The sequence below is a fragment of the Pinus tabuliformis genome, chromosome 8 (assembly GCF_031772625.1).
Source record: "Pinus tabuliformis cultivar Carrire ecotype Pingquan chromosome 8, CPIR1, whole genome shotgun sequence".
Taxonomy (NCBI): Eukaryota; Viridiplantae; Streptophyta; class Pinopsida; order Pinales; family Pinaceae; genus Pinus; species Pinus tabuliformis.
In genome coordinates, this window is record NC_142294.1 from 1,127,920,572 (window position 1) to 1,127,944,797 (window position 24,226).

The 24,226-nt window shown below is 39.7% G+C and overlaps 1 pseudogene across 1 annotated transcript in view; it reads left to right on the top strand.

The window, feature by feature from the left end:
- LOC149239314 (metacaspase-4-like) overlaps window positions 1-17,486 on the top strand; it is a 44,796-nt pseudogene extending 27,310 nt beyond the window's left edge. The window contains exon 2 of the transcript XR_016246439.1: window positions 16,239-17,486. The product of XR_016246439.1 is annotated as a metacaspase-4-like (transcript). The remainder of the gene's footprint in view (window positions 1-16,238) is intronic.
- The last annotated feature ends 6,740 nt before the right edge of the window (window positions 17,487-24,226 follow it).

The window sequence follows — 24,226 nt, forward strand, 5'->3', positions numbered from 1 at the left end:
GCTGTTATGGAAGGAATGTTCTCACACCTAAACACTGTCTTAGAAGAGTGTTCTACACATGAAGTGCCCTCGCTGTTATGGAAGGAATGCTCTCACACCTAAACACTGTCTTAGAAGAGTGTTCTACACATGGAATGCCCTCGCTGTCATGGAAGGAAAAACCCTCATCCTACACGCAGTCATGAAAGGTATAGAAGGAATGCTCTCACACTTGAACACTGAGATAAAGAAGCCACACCTTCAGCGATCCTTAATGCCGTTCTAAGTAAGGATGCTCTAACTGTTGTTTTGATTGAAACATAGTCATGAATGATAGATCCAATTGTCGTCTTAACGGAAGCCTATTGCTGTCACTCTAACACTGTCATAGAGGAGAAGATATTAGCATTGCTATGTGCTAGGCCGCAGGCCATAACACTATAGCTAGCCACCTTGGTCTTATGATGAATGCTGTAACATTATAGACAACATAGTATATGACTACAGGATGCATAGTGCAGCATAGTGCACACAGTAGCAGTGATGGGTATAGGATGCATAGTGCACACAGTAGCAGCGATGGGTACAGGATGCATGGTGCAACATGGTGTAGCTCAGTGATACTGGACATAGTGATGGTGCAACATGGTGTAGCTCAGTGATGCTAGACATAGTGATGGTGTAGAATGGTGTAGCTCAATGATACTGGACATAGTGATGGTGCAGCATGGTGTAGCTCAGTGATGTTGGACATAGTGATGGTGCATCATGGTGTAGCTCAGTGATGATGGTGCAACATGGTGTAGCTCAGTGATGTTGGACATAGTGATGGTGCATCATGGTGTAGCTCAGTGATGATGGTGCAACATGGTGTAGCTCAGTGATGTTGGACATAGTGATGGTGCGTCATGGTGTAGCTCAGTGATGCTGGACATAGTGATGGTGCAGCATGGTGTAGCTCAGTGATGCTGAACATAGTGATGGTGCAGCATGGTGTAGCTCAATGATAATGGACATAGTGATAGTGCAGCATGGTGTAGCTCAATGACGCTGGACATAGTGATGGTGCAACATGGTGTAGTTCAATGATGTTGGACATAGTGATGGTGCAGCATGGTGTAGCTTAGTGTTGCTGAACATAGTGATGGTGCAGCATGGTGTGGCTCAGTGATGCTGGACGTGGTATGATGGTGCAGCATGGTGCAACATAGTGATAGGCTCAACATGGTGACGGAGTCACCTTGGAGAATCAGTTGAAGCAACATGTCTTCAACTGAGTCCAACTACCTCATGTATCATCTTCTTAGAGATGATCTCTGCTCTTATTTAGATAAGTCAAAGTATTGACTTCTGTTGTATATGTACTAACTCTCTCTCTCTCTCTCTGCTGAACTATTGAAGAACATATAAGATGAATTGAGCAAGGGTTTCCCCACATTGGGGTTTGTCCCTGGCTAGCGCCACATCTTGTGTCCTCTTGTCTTGGCTTGTATTGTGCAATTAATGTATATGTTCTATCTGCAATTTACTATTATGCTGATGTGATTGCTAATCTGGAAAAGATATTGAGCTAACTGTGAAAATTGAAATAAATTGCTCTAAGCATAGAACATACTTAAAATTAACATGGTATCAGAGCTGAGGTGAAGACAAAGCCCAAGCAAGAGTGAAAGAGCAATCACCGAAGACAGTTGGGAAAGGACAAAAGGCTCAATGGGTTCTTCATCCCTCTTCAAGGGTGAAGTCGAAGCAGAGAATATTATCCGAGTGACGCAGCGGAAGCTTCTGATGTCCTACCTAAAGATCACTTCAATGGGAAGTTCGGATCTAAGGGTAGAAGGAAACGTAGATGCGTTGCTTTCAATAAGTTAGGCCATTATGCGAAGGAGTGTCCGAATGGTCGGACACATCACTTGATGATAACAATCATTCCAGGGATATCTTCAATCATCGAAGGAATGCAGGTCATCAAGGAAATGGCCAACTCTTCAAAGAAAGCAAGGAACCCCAGGTATGAAGAATCAAAAGTTGTTCTTGATAAGATAAAGAAGCATTATCTTATATTGACCTTCTCCTTCAGACTCTTTGGGAATTTGGCTTATTGATTGTAGTGCTTCAAGGCACTTCATCGGATAGAAGGGTGCTCTCTCTAATTTGGTAGAGATGGAAACAATCGTGGGATTATACTTGGAGTCAATACCACCTATCCCGGAAAGGGTGTAGGGAATGTTACCCCTCAAGTGAATGAGGGTAACTCGATTCATTTACGAGAATCTCTTTATGTACTTGATCGCAAGAAGAACTTGGTGTCCATTTCGGTAATGGAAGTCAAAGGTTTTAACTTTTAGGGTGGCATTCATCGATGGAAAGGTATGTGTTTGAAAATGAAATTTTCAATAAATGCTTTTACTCATGGGTTCAGGGATTGGCAATTTGTATCAAGTTGCTGGATGGTCCATTGGGGACCATGTCAGTTGACACATCTCATCTATAGCACCAGAGGTCTATTATGAGGCCCTACTCGATGTGAGTCAGATGGTGACAGGGATGCCTGAATTCAAGAAGAGCATGAAGGTACATGTCCGAGATGTACCGAAGGAAAATCTTACAAGGGGACCATTCCCCTCAAGTAGCAGGTCCATAGATTTGGAACAACCCGAGGGGTTTGAGATTCATGATCAGGAATCTCATGTATGCAGGTGGAAGAGAGCCCTCTATGGCTTGAAGCAAAACACCTCGGGCTTAGTATGAGAGGATTGATAGCTGTCTGAGGAAGCTGAGATTCACTAGGAGTGAAGCCGATCCAAACCATTGCTTGAAGGTTGTGGATGATAGACCTCTCATACCGGCACCTTCCAAGGACGACCTCTTTCTGACAGGTGCAGACCCTCTCATTTGCAAAAGTAAGAGGGAGTTGGATTCCAGATTTGGAATGGTGAACTGCAAGCCCGTGACTACCTCTATGGATCTTAACTTTTAGAAGTTATGTGGTAGGGATACCGGACCTGATTTGGGAAATGCCTCTCAGTTTCACAATCTCATACTAGCATTGGTGTTCTTGGTGAACTCTTGTTCGGATATATGTTTTGCAGTTAGCATGGTGAGCTCATGTATGGTTGAGCCTCACTAGATTTGTGCCAAGGATCTTCTGAGATATCTTCGGGGCACAATCTCTCATAGATTGAGATACACTGTTGGAAATATGAAGCTACATGATTATTCGAATGCTGACTGGGCAGGCAGTGTGGAGGATTGCAAGAGCACTTCCGAGTGCTGGTTCTCTTTGGGTTCTGCTCGATATCCTGGATGAGCAGGAAGCAGAAGACGGTTGCTTTGAGCACCACTGAGACCGAATACATAGCTACGAGTATGATCTCGTGTGAAGCTGCCTGGTTGTGGAAGCTCTTCAGTGAGCTGTTTGTACACATGATGGATACCACCGTGATCTTCTGTGTCAACCAGAGGGGGATTCGATTGTTGAGGAATCCCGTATTCTATGATTTCTCCAGCATGTAGACATCAGATACTACCTTATTTGGGATATGGTACATCGACGAGCGAGGAGGCTTCATCACATTGACACTGATGTACAGGTCGCAAACATTTTGTTGAAGCCCCGGGGAAATGACAAATTTGTGACTTTCCCGAACAACTTGGAGCCATTGAGAGACCTTCTTATGAGGGTCTTGCATGATGCATGCATTGAGCTCTGGGAGCTCCGGGGGGCTTGGGGTACTTCTTGGTGCAACGAGCGACCATAGGGCTACTCACCCTCCCCTAATGGTGTGCTGTGTACAGGGTGAATGGCTTAGCCTTCCCTTGTGATACCCTGTGGCAACTTATGGACAGGATGAGTGGTTCTCCTGTCGAGGCATCTTAACCATGCAGTTTGGGACTCATGGGAAGTACCTCTCATTTGGTCGATGAGTAGGGAAATGGGGTTAGGGACCATAGTAGTACTATCAATGTACGCATCGTTGTATCTACCGTACTCCCTATGCTAGGATGACCTCCATTGATCTGGGATCAGTATGAGTGGTTTGATACACTCTCTTTTGATATTGATCTGGGATTAATGAAACTGACTTTGGGTCAATAAGAGTGATATGACTCACTCTCTTGGAATTGATTTGGGATCAGTAAGAGTGGTATGACACACTCTCTTTATATGGAACTGACTTCGGGTCAGTAGAGAATGGTATGAGACATTCTCGATCAATTCTTCTTCTTTATGGTTTAGCAGAGTAGAGCAATGCAGGGCACTGATGGCAGAGATAGTACAGTTTGGCAGATGGATCAGTGGATGGAGTTCTCCCTAGTTGAGAGGGAGTGTTAAAATTGGCAACTAGGACCAAACTCCATGTGGGTCATCTTATCTATGGCACTGATATTTTTCTTGGATCCCTCTCATCAAGAGGTGTGGGATTGATATAAAGATCATCCGATTCCGATAAGTATTCATGGAGGTATTAATTTATTTGTGTGATGGGACAATTCGTCAAGGTCAGCTAGCAACCAAACTACCCCCACTTGTGCTCCTTGTTTTAGTATAAATACAAGTGCCTAGCAAAGACACAACTCACTTGAGATCTCTTCTTCTCCACTCGTTTTGGGCTTTAGTGGAGAGAAGAATCCCTAAGTGGAAACACTGTCTTAGAAGAGTGTTCTACACATGGAATTCCCTCGCTGTTATGGAAGGAATGCTCTCACACCTAAATGTTGTCTTAGAAGAGTGTTATACACATGAAATGCCCTCGCTGTTATGGAAGGAATGCTCTCACACCTAAACGTTGTCTTAGAAGAGTGTTCTACACATGAAATGCCCTTGTTGTTATGGAAGGAATGCTCTCACACCTAAACACTGTTTTAGAAGAGTGTTCTACACATGGAATGCCCTCGCTGTCATGGAAGGAAAAACCCTCATCCTACATGCAGTCATGAAAGGTATAGAAGGAATGCTCTCACACTTGAATGCTGAGATAAAGAAGCCACACCTTCAGCTATCCTTAATGTTGTTCGAAGTAAGGATGCTCTAACTGTTGTTTTGATTGAAACACAGTCATGAATGATAAATCCAATCGTTGTCTTAACGGAAACCTATTGCTGTAACTCTAACGCTGTCATAGAGGAGAAGACATTAGCATTGCTATGTGCTAGGCTGCAGGCCATAGCACTATAGCTAACCACCTTGGTCTTATGATGAACGCTGTAACATTATAGACAACATAGTATATGACTACAGGATGCATAGTGCAACATAGTGCACACAGTAGCAACAATGGGTACAAGATGCATAGTGCAGCATAGTGCACACAATAGTAGCAATGGGTACAGGATGCATAGTGCACACAGTAGCAACGATGGGTACAGGATGCATGGTGTAGCTCAGTGATACTGGACATAGCGATGGTGCAACATGGTGTAGCTCAGTGATACTGGACATAGTGATGGTGCAGCATTGTGTAGCTCATTGATGCTGAACATAGTGATGGTGCAGCATGATGTAGCTCAGTGATGCTGAACATAGTGATGGTGCAACATGGTGTAGCTCAGTGATACTGGACAGAGTGATGGTGCAACATGGTGCTGGACAGAGTGATGGTGCAACATGGTGCTGGACAGAGTGATGGTGCAACATGGTGTAGCTCAGTGATGCTGGACATAGTGATGGTGCAACATGGTGTAGCTCAGTGACGCTGGACATAGTGATGGTGCAACATGGTGTAGCTCAGTGATGCTGGACATAGTGATGGTGCAACATGGTGTAGCTCAGTGATACTGGACATAGTGATGGTGCAACATGGTGTAGCTCAATGATGCTCGACATAGTGATGGTGCAACATGGTGTAGATAAGTGACGCTGAACATAGTGATGGTGTAGCATGGTGTAGCTCAGTGATGCTGAACATAGTGATGGTGCAGTGTGTTGTAGCTCAGTGATGCTGGACATGGTATGATGGTGCAACACAGTGATAGGCTCAACATGGTGATGGAGTCACCTTGGAGAATTAGTTGAAGCTGCATGTCTTCAACTGAGTCCAGCTACCTCATGTATCATCTTCTTAGAGATGATCTCTGCTCTTATTTAGATAAGTCAAAGTGTTGACTTTTGTTGTATATGTACTATCTCTCTCTCTCTGCTAAACTATTGAAGAACATATAAGAAGAATTGATCAAGGGTTTCCCCACATTGGGGTTTGTCCCTGGCTAGCGCCACATCTTGTGTCCTCTTGTCTTGGCTTGTCTTCTGTGATTCATGTATATGTTCTATCTGCAATTTACTACTATGCTGATGTGATTGCTAATTTGGAAAGATATTGAGCTAACTGTGAAAATTGAAATAAATTTCTCTAAGCATAGAACATACCTAAAATTAACAATTTATTTTATATATCCTCCAGAAAACACTGTTGAAATATGTAACTAGGTTCGGTCTTCATAATGACATATGTAATCATGATTTTATGTATTTGATGTAATGAGAAAATAAATTTATTATTGTTATTCTTGAGGCATGGGTTTCATGCTCAAGGAAATTTATCTTATAGGTCAAGGCTCAAGCTCCCATGAGAGCTTCTAGGGCTTGTCATTCTGTCTACAATTCAGAGAGTCATTGTCATGTATGTAAGACCCATTTGGGCATGTTACATATTGTAAAAAGAATTTATTTGAGTCAAAATAGAGTCAAGATACCCTCTAAGACCAAGTCATGGTGCAAAGATCAAGTGAGCCTACATGAAGGGACAAGTTGGCCTAAAGATAGCAATTCGTACCCCTCAGAAGCCTATAAATAAGAAGAAACTCGCGCTCATTTGGACACTCACTTAAGCAAGTTTGATCTCCTCAAGGTAGAAGCTGGAAAAAGACGACGAAGAAGAAGAGCAAGGTCGAAGTTTTGGGTGTCTCTCTCTGTCTCTCGTGTTAAGATTTCTATAGTGGCTGGGCAAGTCGAAGTGTGGGAAAGTTGTTGGGCAAGTTGAAGTGCTGGGAAGTTGTTGGGTATGTCGAAGTGCTGGAAATTTGTTGGCCAAGTCGAAGTGCTGGAAAGTTGCTGGGCAGGTCGAAGTTGCAGAAGAAACTACTGGGTCAAAGTTGAAGAAGAAACTGTTGGGTCGAAGTTACAGAAGAATCTGCTGGGGGTCGAAGTTGCAGGAGAATCCGTTGGGGGTCAAAGTTGCAGAAGAATTTGCTAGAAGTCGAAATTGAAAAAGTTGCTACAAGGAAAAGCTCGAAAGGTTTGACTTGGTCTTCGAGGGTCTTGGTCAAGGGTCATACGTCTTGAAAATTTTCAATTGAATTTCTATAAGAAGAGAAGATTTCTTGTGGGTTTCCTCTCAAGTAGACATGTTTTTGGCCTTGGCTAATTGCATAATATGTCCTATTGTCTCATTGTTTTTATTATTTAGTAGTTGTTTGATGATAGAAGAACACTAATAATAATCAAGTAAAAGAAGAAGTTAATCAAGTTAAGTAAAACGTTCATCACAAGGAGTTATCAAAGTAAGAGAAATCACCTAATCTAGCCGCCTCTAGATTTCTCAACATGGTTTCAGAGCTAAGGTGACTACATCAAGGAAAGGCAACTTAAAGAAAGATACTCAACGGCCGAAGCATAAGAAGATCATACAAGAAACATCGAGGACATTAAATCATCAAGAAGGGATTCATAAGGGCCGAACAAACTAAGAAGGACTACTCAAGGGTCACACCATCTAGAAGCAACAACAAGAAGGAGACCTCAAAACCCTAGATCATCCAAAGAAGGTTTCTTCAATAAAAGCATTCTTGGGAAGTTTACAATATTCAAAGGAAAGAAGACCTCAAGGACCCATCATCCACTCAATCAAAGAAAGACCCTACATTTGATGTATCTTGGGAAGGACACCACACTCTCCCTAGAGTTTTCATGAGTATATCTGCAACCTGCTGCTATGTGGGAACATGTTGTAGCTGAACTGTTCCATGCTGCACAAACTCACTAGCAGCTTCCGAAGCCATATAGATTTGCATGTGGCCATGCTTGCAGCCATGTACTCTGCCTCTGCAGAGCTCTGTGCCATAGAATTCTTCTTTCTGCTGCACCAAGATACAACCCCTGATCCAATGATGAAGCAACACCTTGATGTGCTCTTTCAATTCACTGAACTGCTTGCCCAATTGGCAATCTACATCTATGAAACCACATAACTGGACACCATCACCTCGAGTATACCTCAACCCATACTTGATCGTGCAACCTCAAAATGTGCTTCGTTGTTGTCCCATGCACTCTGTTAGGTCCCACCATGAATTGACTGAAAGTGTTGACCATGAAGAAGATGTCTGGCCTGGTGTTGACCAGATACATGAGTGAACCAATGAGCTACCTATACAAGGTTGGGTCCACGTCCTTGTCCTCTGATGCATCTATCTTCCTCCAGTTCGTAATCACAGGCGTAGACATAGGCCTACAATCTTGCATTTTGAATCTCTTCAGAATCTTTGTATTATATCTCTCTTGACTAAGGAATATCTCCTTGTCCTTTTGCCATACTTCTAGGCCTAGGAAGTAATGCATCAGTCCCAAATCCTTCATGTCAAACTCTACTGCCAGGTTCCTCTTGCAGTCTTCTATGAGCCCTGATGACCTTGTCAAAAAGAGGTCATCCACATACAACACTAGGATGAGTGGATCACCCTCTACCATCAGATAGTAAAGGTTGGGATTTGCATCACTCTTGATGAATCCCATCTTCTGCAAGTCGCTGTCAATCCGACCATACCATGCCCTAGGAGCTTGTTTGAGCCCGCATAGTGCTCTCTTCAGTCTGCACACATGAGTGCCCCTCTCATGTGTCTCGAAGCCCTCAGGTTGTTCGATGTATACCTCCTCCTCTATCACCCTGTTCAAGAATGTTGTCTTGATGTCCATCTGGTGAATCTGCCATCCCATCTATGCTGCTAGAGATATTACGGACCAGATGGAAGTGTATCTGGCAATTGGGGCGAAGGTCTCCTCATAATCTATGCCTTCCTTCTGCGCATACTCCTTTGCCACAAACCTAGCCTTGTACTTCTCCACACTGCCATTTGTAGCGTACTTGATCTTGTAGATCCACCGGGAGCCTAGAACAGACCTATACACAAGTCTCGACACTACCTCCCAAACATCGTTTGTCATGATGGAGTTGTATTCTTCCACTATGGTATCTACCCACAGTTGATGCTATGCGACCTCCTGATAGCTAGAAGGTTCAACATCCTGTGCCACCAAGTCTTGGCACTTGTCTGGTTGTTTTCATTCTCTCTTGTTCATCCTAGAAGCTCCTATGAACTCCTCTGTGTCCCTCAGCGTTTAACGAACTTCTTTGCTGGTATGTCCACCAGTGGTGGGAGGATCGACCAAATCCTCATCCTACCTCTACTGCTCCATCTGCTACGAACTCACAGGATCTCCTACACCAGAGGTCGTGCCAATACCAGTGACTGTACTAGATCCTTGCAACTATACCTATGGTTGACCCTGTTGTTAGACCAATGGAGCTTTTATTGGTTCATTTTGATCATTTGTTGGCAACTTGTGAGATCTCTTGAAGGCTCTATCCTCCATGAACTTCACGTCCCGTCTCACGATAATCTTCCTACTGCTAGGAATGTAGATCCTGTATGCCTTCGAGGTTTTGTTATACCCAACAAAGAACCCCTTCTCTACAGTTTGATCCAACTTAGTGTGTTTTTCATTTGGGACATGGTAGTAAGCTATGCTGCCAAAGATCCTGAAGTGACTTACTTTTGGCTTCTTCCCTGAGAAGACTTCTTCTGGTGTTATCTTCCCCAATGCCCTGTGAGGAACCCTGTTCTGTATATACACAATTGTGTTACATGCCTCTGCCCATAGAAACTTGGGCATGTCCTGGTCATATAACATAGCTTTTGCAGTCCCAACTATAGACCTGTTCTTCCACTCCACTACTCCATTCTGTTGTGGATTGTATGGAGCTGTCCACTCCCTCTTGATGCCCTCCTTTGCACAAAAGCTCGTGAAGTCACTATTTGTGTACTCTCCTCTGTTATCTGAGCGAAGCACCTTGATCTTCTTTCCTGTCGCATTCTCTACTAGAGCCTTAAACTCCTTGAAGCGACTGAAGACCTCATCCTTGGTCTTCAAGAAATAGATCTAGGTTTTCCTGGAATAGTCATCGATGAAGGTAACGAAGTACTCGTACCCTTTGAGAGATCTAGTGGACATAGGACTGCAAATGTTCGAGTGTATAAGCTATAACACACCTTTTGATCTACTGTCACTTCTTGGGAATGCTGCCTTAGCATACTTCCCAAGTACGCACCCCCTACACACATCATCGTGTTCCGTGCTTAATTTTGGAACACTTTTAACTATTTCTCTGAGCGTCCTAAGCAATGTTGCACGAAGCGGGGACGAAACGGGGATGTTTTTTGGAAGCGGGGATGCGGAAGCATCATTTTCCAAAAATCTAGGAAGCGAAGCGTCTGCTATATATATATATATATATTTTTTTGCATTTATATTCAAAACAAACATCCCAAATACCAAATTAGTTGTAGAAGACATGAAAACATGCATATTTTTGCATAAATCAAGATAGATATGGCATCCATGATTCCATTGTAGTTACTAGTATGTAGTATGTACATCAATGATTAATTATTCGAGCATCAACCATCTATATTCTAGCAATTACAAACATACATCAAATTTTTAAGCATATTATAAAACATAAAACATTTAAGCATATTATAAAACATAAAACATAGAGCATATTATGATTTATCTAGCAAGTGAGCAACTGTCAACATTTGTCATGTCCAAAATTCAAATAATAATGTTTACAAAATAGGTCACTTGGTCACCGCCAAGCCAAAAAGGTTCAAATTCACAAGCCTACAAGTCTAATGATTAATCTATGACAAAAGTAGTAAATTGTGAATATATCTACTAATCTCTCCTCCTTCCACCACGAAGAGAATGTGGCGGCGGGCCTCCACGTGGTGGCAATGAAGAAGATGGTGCCTATGGAGGTTGTGGCACTGAAATTGATGAAGACGAACCCCTTGCTGTTGGTGTTGAACCATGGAACTTAGGAACCAAGGGACCAAATGGGGGTGGCATCTCATCACAATCGTCATCACCCTGGAATCGCTCAAAAAATTCATACAAAAAAAAAACATGGAGGAAGCTCGCGATCCATACGCTTCGTACTCCGAAGCTTGACGCTTCGTACGATCGAAGCGCCGTCCGAAATGCGTTTCGGAAAAATTGAAACGTGTTTCGGGCACACGCTTCCTGAAATTTCCAGGAAGCGTGTTTATTAGCACAAAACGCGTTTCAGATGACGCTTTCCCCACGCAACCATATGGATCGCGGATCAGGGTTTTGATCCGGGGGGGGGGGGACGTTTCTTGCAACTAAGTGCTCCATGGTGTAAATGCCCCATTCTCTTGTGCCATAACTCATTCGGGTCTCTCCCACTGTTATTTCTATCACTGCTACTACTTCTAACTAGTGCCTTTGGAGAGTCGAGCTACAACTTGTACAATCTGTTGCTACGAACTCCAATCTGCCTCACCTTCTTCGAGTTTCGGTGTTTAATGTAGTGTTGCACATATCGTAATACTATCAGAATTATCGTGATATTATCACCTTCTTCGAGTTTCGGTGTTTAATGTAGTGTTGCACATATTGTAATACTATCAGAATTATCGTGATATTATCGCTGAAATCAACCTTGTTGGTATTTATCGCAATAAATTGGCGAATTCGAAATTATTTCAAGTTGAACGAAATTATCGCCCTATTGTGCCAAATTTCATTTTTAAGCATCTCGGTCTAGTTTTTTATTTTTATCATTTCGGTTTTTTGCTTGCTGGGATTGAGCTTTGAGAGGTATAGCGACCTTGTGACTTGACTATAACCAGCGAACAAAGGGATTTCCATAGATTTTTTTGCCATTAGCTGAGTATTTGTGGAGTGGATATCTACTCCAATATACCATTTCCACATTTCCAAGTATGTTAAAAAAATTTCTCCTTCATTTTCTTTGTTTTTCAAGATCTAGTATAGGGTATGCAATGTTCATTAGATATACCTCTTTTTTCTCCCTTTGAATGGAGGATTTAATACTTATGTAGCTAGGGTATTTTAATTGGAGCATTTTTCATGTTTTTTCAATTTTGTGGATTTGTATTCTATTTCAAAATTTGTAATTCTAAGTTCCTCTCATTTTTTTGTCCCATAGGTTTACAAATTGAATCAGTGCTCTAGACTCTAGAGTCTATAGACTCTACACATTCCAAGAATCAAAATGCCAAAGCCATTAGATCCAATGTGGGAGTATGGTCTACCCATGAGGGTCATAATAGAATGAGGTTGAATTGCAAGCTATGTGGTATGGAAATGTTTGGTGGAATCAGCCGTTTGAAATACCACCTTGCCAGAATACTAGGGAATGAAGTGGAGATTTGCCTAGCAGCCACCCCAAAAATTATCCATATTGCAAACCAATCCATTTTTCAAAAGCATAAGAAGAGAGATCAAAAGGAAGAAGCAACGCTTGAGCTTGCAAATATATCCACAAGCTTCCCAACAGTGGGGGAAAGCCAATCCTCAGGCACACCTTCTACAATGCTTGACCCTTCAGCATCCTCACATTTCTTTGTGCCAAGATATGTGCCTGGAGGGAAACCTTCTATTTGGTCAATGGTCAAATCGAAGGAGAAGGAAGAGGTTGACAAAATTGTGGCCAAATGCTTTCTATGGAGTGACATACCATTCAACATTGCCAAAAACAACTCATTCTACCATTCCATGGTTGAAGTTGTTGCCATTGTTGGTTTGAGCTACAAGGGTCTGTCTTATAATGACTTGAGAGGGCATCTCCTTCAAGGGGAAAAGGCTGATTGCACAAGGAGATTTGCTGAATAGAAAGAATCATGGGAGATCACAGGATGCACCGTTATGTCAGATGGTTGGATAGATGGGAAGGGCAGGTCCATTATGAATTTCCTGGTTAATTGGCCTAGGGGGACAATGTTTATCAAATCTATTGATGCATTTGCATATGTTAAAGATGCACAATTATTATGTGAGTTGTTGGATAAATTCATTCAGGAGATAGGTCCACAATATGTTGTTCAAGGCATTACAGATAATGTTGCTAACTATGTTGTTGCTGGCAAGTGCTCATGGAGAGGGATCGAACCTTATATTGGACTTCTTGTGCCACCCATTGCATTGATTTGATGCTAGAGGATACTAAAATAAGGTTCATACCCACGCTGGGTACATCCAACATATTTGTAACATTGGTGTTTGCTCTTGACTCCCTCTGAATCTCGATGATACCTACAATTGGAGTACATTTACTTTTGTTTCCCATTTGAATCTGGAAGTCCATTTGCTCCTCCTTATAGTTGGAGAAGTATTCTCTAACTCCTGTCATATGAGTTGACGCTCCATTGTCTATATACCAGACACCCTGTGAAGTTGAGCTAGAGAGGCAAGCTATCTGAGCAAATTCATCCTCCAATCTGGAAGACAAATCCGTAGCCTCCTGAATGTTGAATCTCTCTACGACCATACTAGAGAAATCTGAGAAATCTACTAGAGACATCCTGAGTATAATTTCTGTGTGCTTTTCTCTTCCTGCCCCTGCACAGATCTGCAGCTAAAACCCTTGCTGCAAAACTTTTGCGCCTAGATCTGCGCAATGAATCAACTGATCTGCTCATCAAAACTGTTTCCCAGCAAATCCACTACTTGTTGGAATTTTGCTCCGGGAAAATTGAACTTTTCCTGCACTCTACTTCTAGAAATCCATTTTCCTGCCCAACAATTCAGATTGCATGCCTGGCCTGCGCAGGTCTAAACTCCGTGCTTCAAATCTGCCTCTGAAATTACACGATCTCCTGATCTTTCGCCTCTGAGCCTCTAATCTGATATTCAATGTTTTGATACCATGTGAAAATTCCTTGATTGTAATTCCTGAATATTATTCTCCTAACTGTTAGCAAATTAATTATTTACAACAATTAATGAAAAATTTACAATTGCGAGCTTCACCATAAAATATGTTGTGGAAAATAAAAAACAGGAACCGATAAATAGATGCACACACATAAAAATCGACACCAATATTTTGGACTAACGTCCCTGGAAAAACCCTGAAAGGAAAATTGGTGCAATAGATGAGGATTTATTTATTATTATGCAACAAATTTTGGGAGTACAATAATCTAGATGCCAAACTAGCAATCCTCTGGAAAATACACTGGCAAAACATTTGGGATATATTTTTTCTCCCTCTACAAGTCAACTAGGCCTCCACTGGCTTGCTCGCACTCCTAATCAGAAATGCGCATTGTTGGCCTGGAACAATTCGCACTGCTTGCTAGCTGCCTTCAGATGAGTCGTCCTGCCTCCCTTTGCCTCTAGAAAAATTCACTCTGCCTTGCGGATGATCTTTTCAGCTGTCGACAACTGAAACGACCTCTCTCTCGACACTGGCACTCGGTTTTATGGTTGCTTGCACTGGCTCCACGACCTCTCTGCAGAATAATTAGGCCTCCCTTTTCCTGCCACTCCGGCACTGAAAACTATTGGGAAACTCTCCAGAATCCTCCTCCCGAGTTATCAACTGCTCCCTCACACCGATGCTCTCTCTTTGGCTTGAACTTTCTCCCTTGTTGAATCACTGCAAGTGGGTAGCTTGATCTGCGAAGGTAACCCGCTCTCCCTCTTGCGTCATTCTCCATCCAATCGACTTGCTCTTATAATCTCTCGCTGGAGCTTCAATGACCACGATTAGATCTTTATTGGTGATTAAGATCATCTCAGACTTGATCCAAGTCATTTTCTAGAAGTCTCTAGAGCATAAGTCGATCTCTTTAATTAATTCACTTTAATTAACCACTTTTCCTAAGTTAGACTTGGGAAATATTTAAATGATGGCTAATTAATTTAATTAAGGCATTTGACAAGCTTTTCTCGTGAACCCTTTTCTCTGGGTTTTGGAGATATCGTGTTCCTTAGCCTCTTAGACACAAATCGAGACTAGAAAACTTGTCCAATGCTACAAAATCAATCAAAAACTAACAGCTGGCAGAGTTGTTTGCACATTCAGGGGGGGATTTCATGAAGGAGTTGAATGAAACCATGTACATGAAGGACTTCGTACTACACCAGCAGTATGGTTGAGTACCTATGTATTCCGGTGGATGTTTTTTCTTTTATGTGGGCTTTTGATAGCTGGGTGGTGAATCTATGCTCAAGGTACATAATACTTATACTAGGTCAGACCAAATGAAGACTTTGCAGTGTGGGACCATCTTCAGGATCTGAAGAATGGCATAGTTTAATTAATAGACGAAATGACCCATTTTCGGGCATGTTTTCTGGTCAATTTTGCCCAAAATTGCGTAGAGATTTTTAAGAATCATAAGTTTAAGTTGTTTGATTTGCAAAGTTCCAGTTCCTCATGGGTTTTTCAGGGTGCTGTCTTTTCCATTTATGCATTCAAAAGTGCATTTGAAACAATAATAAATCACAATCTTGCTTAAAATTCTATTGTCGGATTCCAGCCAAAAAATCCATTTCGTCTATTAGTTAGACTGCACCCTAGAGAATAATGAAGATCATACCGGAAAAAACAGACACTTCAGAAGGGGGAGTATTAGAATAGTTAATCATACATGTGATCTTACTGGAAAAGACAGGCACTTATTAAGGGGGATTGGGGAGTATTAGAATAATTAATCATACATGTCTTGTGTGCTAATATTTAGTCACATAGTTTATTATTGTATTGGTTATTATCAAGTAGAGAATGTCTCTATGTGAATAGCCTCCTTGAGTTGTTTTGAGAGGTCAGATGAGAGCTAAATTAGATCTTAATTTAGTGTTTGGTTGACATATTCTCTCAGTCAATGCAGTTTTGTTGTGGCATCTCTTTTTTCTTATTTCTAATATGAAATTGCTGAACAGAAGTTTGTGTCAAATGGTAAGCTACTCATTTAGAACCTATTAGATTGAGCAGTAGAATCTTAGTTTAGCTACTTCAATTCACCAATGAGTTGTTTCTCTTTCATCACAAAAATCAAAACTCTAGTTGAATCTGGAATATGTGGTTCAATATTAATTTATAGTATGCAAAATTAGAACTTGTATATTGTATCAGATGCAACAAGAATGTAGCAGGCAGTCGATTCTAAATTCTAAATCTGATGTCTGAGATTGTTTGATGCAGATGATGACTTTCGTGATTTTATTGATAAGGTCCCAAGGGACTGTTTGTGCACGATAGTTTCAGATTCCTGTCATAGTGGGGGCTTGATTGAGAGGGCAAAGGAGCAAATTGGAGAGAGTACCAAAGATGGGGATGAGCAGCCTGAGCAGAACAAACACATTAGATTTGGCTTCAGAGACCTTTTATCTGAGAGTGTCCATGATGCCTTTGAGTCTCGAGGTGTTCATTTACCTTCCCATCATGAGCACAAGGATAGACATGAATTTGATGAAGGAGAAACACGAGAGATAGAATACCGCGGGAGAGGACATGTTAAAAACCGCTCTCTTCCTCTGTCTACCTTGATAGAAATTCTAAATGAGAAAACTGGTCGACATGACATTGATGTTGGGAAAATTAGGCCGGCTCTTTTTGACATATTTGGAGATGATGCAAGCCCCAAGGTGAAGAAGTTTGTTAAGGTTCTTGTGACCAAACTACAATCCGCTGATAACAAGGGTGGCCTCCTTGGGGCCATTGGAAATTTGGCTCAGCAATTTCTGAAGCAAAAGTTGGACGGAAGTGATGAGGGTTCTGAGTATGTAAAACCAGCATTAAAGGAGAAAGTTTCAAGTACCCAAGAAGTCTATGCTGGATCCGGCAACAGAGGCCTTCCAGATATGGGAATTTTGGTCAGTGGTTGTCAATCTGATGAGACTGCTGCTGATGCAAATCCTACAGGAAAACCTGATCATGCATATGGAGCTTTAAGCAATGCAATTCAGACAATTCTTGCTGAGCATGATGGGCCCATACCAAATCGTCAGCTAGTGATAAAGCTCGGCAAATGCTTTCAAAACAAGGTTTTACACAGCGCCCAGGTCTTTACTGTACCGACAGACTTGCAAATGCCCCATTTATATGTGATTAAAACATCCATATCCAAGCCTTTAGCCAAATAAACCATGGCCTACATATAATAAGTAATGGTTCAATGTGTGTTGTTCTAATAGTATGACATTTATAAATTCTATCGAATAACTATGTAAAGGTGTCCTCGAGCAATTTTCATTTATTGTGGACATAAGTAAGAAAGATTGAAGATCATGCTTCTTAGCAGATATTGAAAGACATACAGGGCAAGGATGCTCCTGAGTGACCGTCTGGCGTAGTCTTCTATCTTTGGATATATTCTCCTTGTGGTATTCTGTCGTTATTTGCCATTTTTAAGCGGTCCATTTGCAGAAATGATTTTTCTTTTCTTCTCAACTGCCCATTGGTGTCTCTTTTTGTGATGCTTTCTTGTTATGCAGAAAACCCGGAGAAGTATTCAGTGGCAACAACCTTGAATGATCATCTTGTCTGAGTGCATTAACGTATGCGAGCACTAGTAAGAGAAATGCGGAGGCCGTTTGCCACAGAAAACCAAACTAAGTGAAATTCAACTTTGGTGGGTTTTGTTGACCAATTGCATCCAAACCTTCAGAATGGGTTCAATATCTTTAATAAGTATTCATGTTAAATATCATATTTACCTCTAGCAGAGTTATTTTATCCAAAGTCCAGAGGTTTTTGGTCGATATATTGTTGCACAAACAAAACTCTTTTCTCAAATATCTAAAAACAAAATCCTAGGAATAACCTCAAAGTACACGTTTGCAGACCAAACCAAAAGCAAAGAACTTAGACATATTGATTTGGAAACAACGGTATTTCCGTATGAAAATTAAAATTGCAGACACTAATACTCGTGATTGTGACAAAGAAAAATTCAATCCTTCTATAATCATATTACACTTCCATCTCTGTTCTGTAATACTTTGCAAATAAGTTTCAATGTTGTAGGTTAACAAACCACTACAATGTATGGTTCTCCTATTATTTGATTTTTTTGGAGTTGAATAGACAATGGGTTATTATATGGTTTGGACAAATGTGTTGTCTTGAGTAATATATGGCAACAAATTTTAAGTTCGTCTGACTTGTATATGAGGCATATATTTTCTTGGTGCTTAAATGATTTTGTTTTTGAATTTGTGGGCTCACAGTAAACACAAGCTTTGCGTTTTGTAGATGACCTTTCTTCTACCATATATCTTGGGGTTAAACACCCAGCCAACATGATATCTTGCTGGTCACTGGGTATTGGATGATTATCCAAATTGCCTTAAAGCATTGTATGACATAATGTGGATGTACTTCTATAGCATTCTGTGAACAATAAAGCAAATTACAGAAAAATAGCATAAGCTTGTTACTTTAATATAGAGATCTCTTACGTTTGAATGATTTTGTCTCCAAGGCCTTCATTTGGAGCAAAATATGGTTTTCTTAACAAAAACTACGTCAGCTTCTCTTGCCACAGTTTCTTCCATAGCTTCAACCTCTTTAATTCCAATAAAATTTATTTAGTGCACAGCACAGTTTCATCGTTTCAGGTAGAACCATTTACATAGCATAACACAGCTTTGTGGGTAAAACAAAAATGAAACACACATACTTGTTTACAAAATGAAACGTTATAAAATCCGTCTAGGATGGTGAAATATACCTCCATGATAGAGCTTAGACAACCAACTATCAAGGATTGAGATTGAAAATGTTTGAATTTAGATGGATGGATTATTATTAGTGACCGAAGGTGAGGATGAATATAAAGAAACCCTGTTACTTGGTTTCATCACATGTAAAATAGAGAAGAATATATATATATATATATATATATATATATATAATTTTAAGGTCACGGCAAAGCTAGACACCAAATTGGTGTATGAGACTCCCTTGTCACGGCAAAGCTAGACACCAAATTGGTGTATGAGACTCCCTTGTTTGTGGGACAAGGGATCCACTTTTATTGAACAATTTGACTGTTAAAATGTACAAAGACATACATATTTTACCCCTCTAGATTTGAACTTGTGACTTTTCATAAAAAAACCACATGATATTAGCCATTATGCCCACTCAAGCTAGCTAGCTATGTATATATTGTAAGTCACCGCTTCTTGAAATGTTCGATCTTCAAAGAATAAGTAAATTGAGCATTGTGATTTGAGTACTTCATTTTTGTACGTAGTTTTATCTTATCGGTAGGTTCCTGCACTTGGTTCCTCTCTGCTTGGTAAAGCACTTGTTGTCAACTGTTGAGTAGGGGGTGTGGATCTGATTTGTAAGAAACTTTTGACTTCCCGTTTTAAATTTCTTTTGTTTAATCGAGCCAATGGATGTCTCTTTGTCAGCTTATGGGGAAGACATATTCTTACGTTTTAGTTTCTTAATTTCTGTAAACAGTCTCTGATTATGTTGTTTGAAACCATTCATTTCTTACTTCTTAGCTGAATTTTCTCAAACCTATTTCTTGGCATTTTCTCTTTTTAAGTGATTCTTGTTCACATTAGATTGCAACTTCTTGATAGGTTGGCGCTCGATTGCTTTCAAATTCACGAAACATAGTATACTTCGTGTTTCTATTGGGGTCTTCTTCATTGAGGTCCTTTCTTTTTTCATGGTAGAAGATATATTTACAAGTGATTCATGTGAAGCACTTTGTTGGCTATTAGTTAAAGATATCCTTTGAACTTGCTCCTTTATCAGATTGATATGTATCTCTTCTTGATCCTCCTGCACCCAGCTAGTTTGGTGGTGTCGTGGATTTGAACTTGTGACTTTTCATGAAAAAAAACACATAAATTAGCCATTATGCCCACTCAAACTAGCTATATATATATTACAGGTCACCGCTTCTTGAAATGTTCCATCTTCAAAGAATAAGTAAATTGATCATTATGATTTGATTACTTCATTTTTGTACGTAGTTTTATCTAGCGGTAGGTTGCTTCACTTGGTTCTTCTGTGCTTGGTAAAGCACTTGTTGTCAACTGTTGAGTAGGGGGTGTGGATCTGATTTGTAAGAAACTTTTGACTTCCCGTTTTAAATTTCTTTTGTTTAATCGAGCCCATGGATGTCTCTTTGTCAGTTTATGGGGAAGACATATTCTTATGTTTTAGTTTCTTAATTTCTGTAAACAGTCTCTGATTATGTTGTTTGAAACCATTCATTTCTTCTTAGCTGAATTTTCTCAACTTATTTCTTGGCATTTTCTCTTTTTAAGTGATTCTTGGTCACATTAGATTGCAACTTCTTGATAGGTTGGCGCTCGATTGCTTTCAAATTCACGAAACATAGTATACTTTTTGTTTCTATTGGGGCCGTCTTCATTGAGGTCCTTTCGTTTTTCTTGGTAGAAGATATATTTACAAGTGATTCATGTGAAGCTCTCTATTGGCTATAGTTAAAGATATCCTTTGAATTTGCTCCTTTCTACAGATTGATATGTATCTCTTCTTGATCCTCCTGCACTCAGCTAGTTTGGTGGCGTCGTGCTCTATAATATCAGTACTAATGACTTCAGCTGGGATTTGGCCACTGGTGGGAAAAGCACGTGTGATTCTATAGCAGACCAACTTGATGTTTTTGTTTCGAACGTAAATGAGCAGTTTCCCCTTGTCCCATTTTTTCCTCACACAATGTAGAACTTCTTTTTTTTTTTTTTTGTAGAATCCTGTCTTGAATTATCAAGCCAATTCAAGCCCATTTTTTGTTGTTTGTTCCACAGCTTGCTATTTTCCATTATTATTATTACGACACACGGGTCTACCATTATTATTATTACGACACACGGGTCTACCCACAAGGGATTTGAATAAAGGACCTCATCACTCGCATAACTCATAAAACCAGAAAGCCTGCAATCTTCCATTTTCGTTTAGTGGATTTAACTAAATTTTCATGCCATCACATTCTCATGAAACCTTAAACCTTGCCAAAAGAGCTTGCATGTATCCACATGCATCTAATCTTGTGGTAAATACAATTTGGAGCAAAATTGACCATTTGATTCTCTTTAGTGGTTTGTACGTTCCATGCCTGGAATACAACCAGAAAGCCTGCAATCTTCCATTTTCGTTTAGTGGATTTAACTAAATTTTTATGCAATCACATTCTCATGAAACCTTAAACCTGGCCAAAAGAGCTTGCATGTATCCACATGCATCTAATCTTGTGGTAAATACCATTAGGAGCAAAATTGACCATTTGATTCTCTTTAGTGGTTTGTACGTTCCATGCAAGTCACATGCATGAAATTACCTTGCTGGCGTTGCCTTCTATATCATGACATAATAGTCCTGACTTGAAGTCTGCTGCACGATCTCAAGTTGTATTTGTTCATTATATGTATAAGTTGTTTTATATAAATTCTAGATCTATCATGTGTCAAGAGGAATCAAATCTTTTGAAGTGCAATTTTTTTTTTCAAATTTTATATTTTAAAAAAGGAATTTGCATCTCAAAAGATTTGATCCTGATAATATATATATATATATATATATATATATATATAAAACATGCATCAGCGCCACTTTGAACAGTGAAGGAATTACACTTCTCATTCTGGGATGTGAAAAGATGACAGGCATCAACTCCATCTTTAGCAGTGAAAGAATTACACCTCTTTCAATCTAAAATGTAAAAAATACATATTAATAAAAATCCTTTTACTTTTATTTATGGCCAACATTAAAATAATTTCTTATTATTAATATTTTTCAAATGCTAAATGTTAACTTCATATTGAGCACAAAAAGAATCTCATATAAGATTGTAGAAAGTGCCTTTTTGATACAAATTTTCCACAGTAATTTGTGGAATTCTCATTGTTTTAGATGATTGTGTGATCCTTATTGTTCTACTTATGTGCATTGTAGATATTTAATAGCATTAGATAAATTTTGTCAATGTGCACAAACTGGGCTTTTTCTAAACTGTAGCTTCCTGATCTTCCTTAGTCAGTTGGGAACTGATACTTCCTTAGTCGATTGGGAACTGATAGCATTCATTGGAGCAGTGAATTTTGGGCTGATATGCTAAATCTGAGGATGGAAATTTACTCATCAATTCTCCCAACTATGTTAGATTTCCATCATCATCTAAAGCACCCAAATAATTCAATGTCTGATGTTCGCATCGGAATTTTTGGGGCATGTTGGTCCATAATATCAAAGTGTATTAAATCATCAACTGTGTCGATTGCATGTAAACAATAGACATTCACCAAGGATACTTGTCCAATTCGATGAGCACAATCTTCTGCCCAAACAAGGTCACTTGAGTCTATGACAACTCTCTGGATTTCATTGTACTTGCTACTGTGATTTTTACACCTATTGGAATTGTGTGGTTGAAGCTTACTTGGTCGTGAGATGAAAAAAATGTTGCAGGGCGAGATCCCCGTTTGTAGCTAAAGGCTGTATCTACCAACATTCGTCTGCATCCTGTTTTGCTTGCGTATCGTTGTATAGACTTCTCAAAATAATTGAGAGCCAATATCCAAAACTCAAACTGAGAATCTGAACAAGCTTTGGGAAACATGGTGGAGATTTGCCTCCTGACCTTGATTTGATGATGATTCGAAACCCTATAAACACCTGCATCTGGAAACGGGTTTTGGTGGAGAAAATAGGAGGTGAAATAGCTGCGTCAAAGATAATTATGTTTTTTTGTTTTTGTTTTTGTTTCTTGGGAGGTTATTAGGTGTTGTTTTTTGGGAGGTTTTTTTTTTTTTGAATCCCAGGAAAGTCAAGGAGATCCACCCAAAGGGGTCACACTTTTGACCAAAATAATTAGACTCTAACCCTGAGGGCGTGGAGGAGAATTGGCTGTGGGACCTCTCAATGACAAGGTGCTTTAGCAACGAGATCTTGACCAATTGATCGAACCCTCAGGGTTTTAAAACACACAGGATCCTGAGGGCGTCGAGGAGAATTGGCCGTGGGACCTCTCAATGACAAGGTGCTTTAGCAACGAAACCTTGACCAATTGATCTAACCTCAGGGTTTTAAAACACACAGGATCGCTGGTTTATCCAATGTCCAACAATCTCCCCTAGCGTGAGCCGAGTGTGATTCAAACTCGAGACCTTTGGCGGCTCTGATACCCCTTGTTGGAATCACGATCGCTGTTACACCAACACCCACAAGGAAAGTGGTTACTATGTTATAATCTCAAGAGATTAAATACAAAAGCTATAGGGATAAATGTATATATAAGAAGAGTTAGCAGAATAAAAAGTTTTCATGTAGAATAAATGGAAATATATATATATATATATATATATATATATATATATATATATATAGAAGTTAATATAGGAGGAATATAGGATTTGGATAATATGAATATATTACAATTTTGGAGGAGGTTCTACTATTTTACAAGAAGTTATTGTGTAACTGAGAATTTTGCTATTCTGCTTTCACAACTTGTGTACATTTGATGTAATTTGTTTTATTATAATATCTTTTAGTATTTAGTACATAATACATATATAGTGATTATGATCAACACAAGATATACCAATATGATTTTATTCCATTCTTTTGGTGCAAAAGTATTAAAATCCATCAAAATTGATTTTCCAACCTCGAGTATTAAAATAGGAAAGCAACCAACCTATATTTATTAAGGAGCACTAAAATTAAACTATGAAAACATCAAACCTATATTAAGAAAGTATGGACTAAATTATGAAAGAAACAACTTATATGCACAAGTTAATTGATCTTAAAAGTGAATCAATTATTCTACTCTTTTAACCTTTAATGGGGTGGGAAAACTACATTGTTTATAAGTCCTACAAATAGTATGTCTCTAGTGAATATTTTATGTGATTTGAAATGAACCTAGTCACAACGGTTGGAACTTTGTGTGCTTGACCTTTAGTTCATGTCTTGTCCCAAATTAAAATTAAAATTGGATCACAACATGGAAATATTTATCCAAAGTGCATTTGTCAAAAGATTGTTTAACTATGTTTAGATGTTTAAATGTACATCAAATTTGTGTTCAAATTTCTCTCTTTCTTCGTCAAGCTTGAGTAAGGTGTTGATCTTGCTTTCTAGTCTAGAGGAAACATCTCCTTACACTACTTGAGATAGCTATGAAGAAG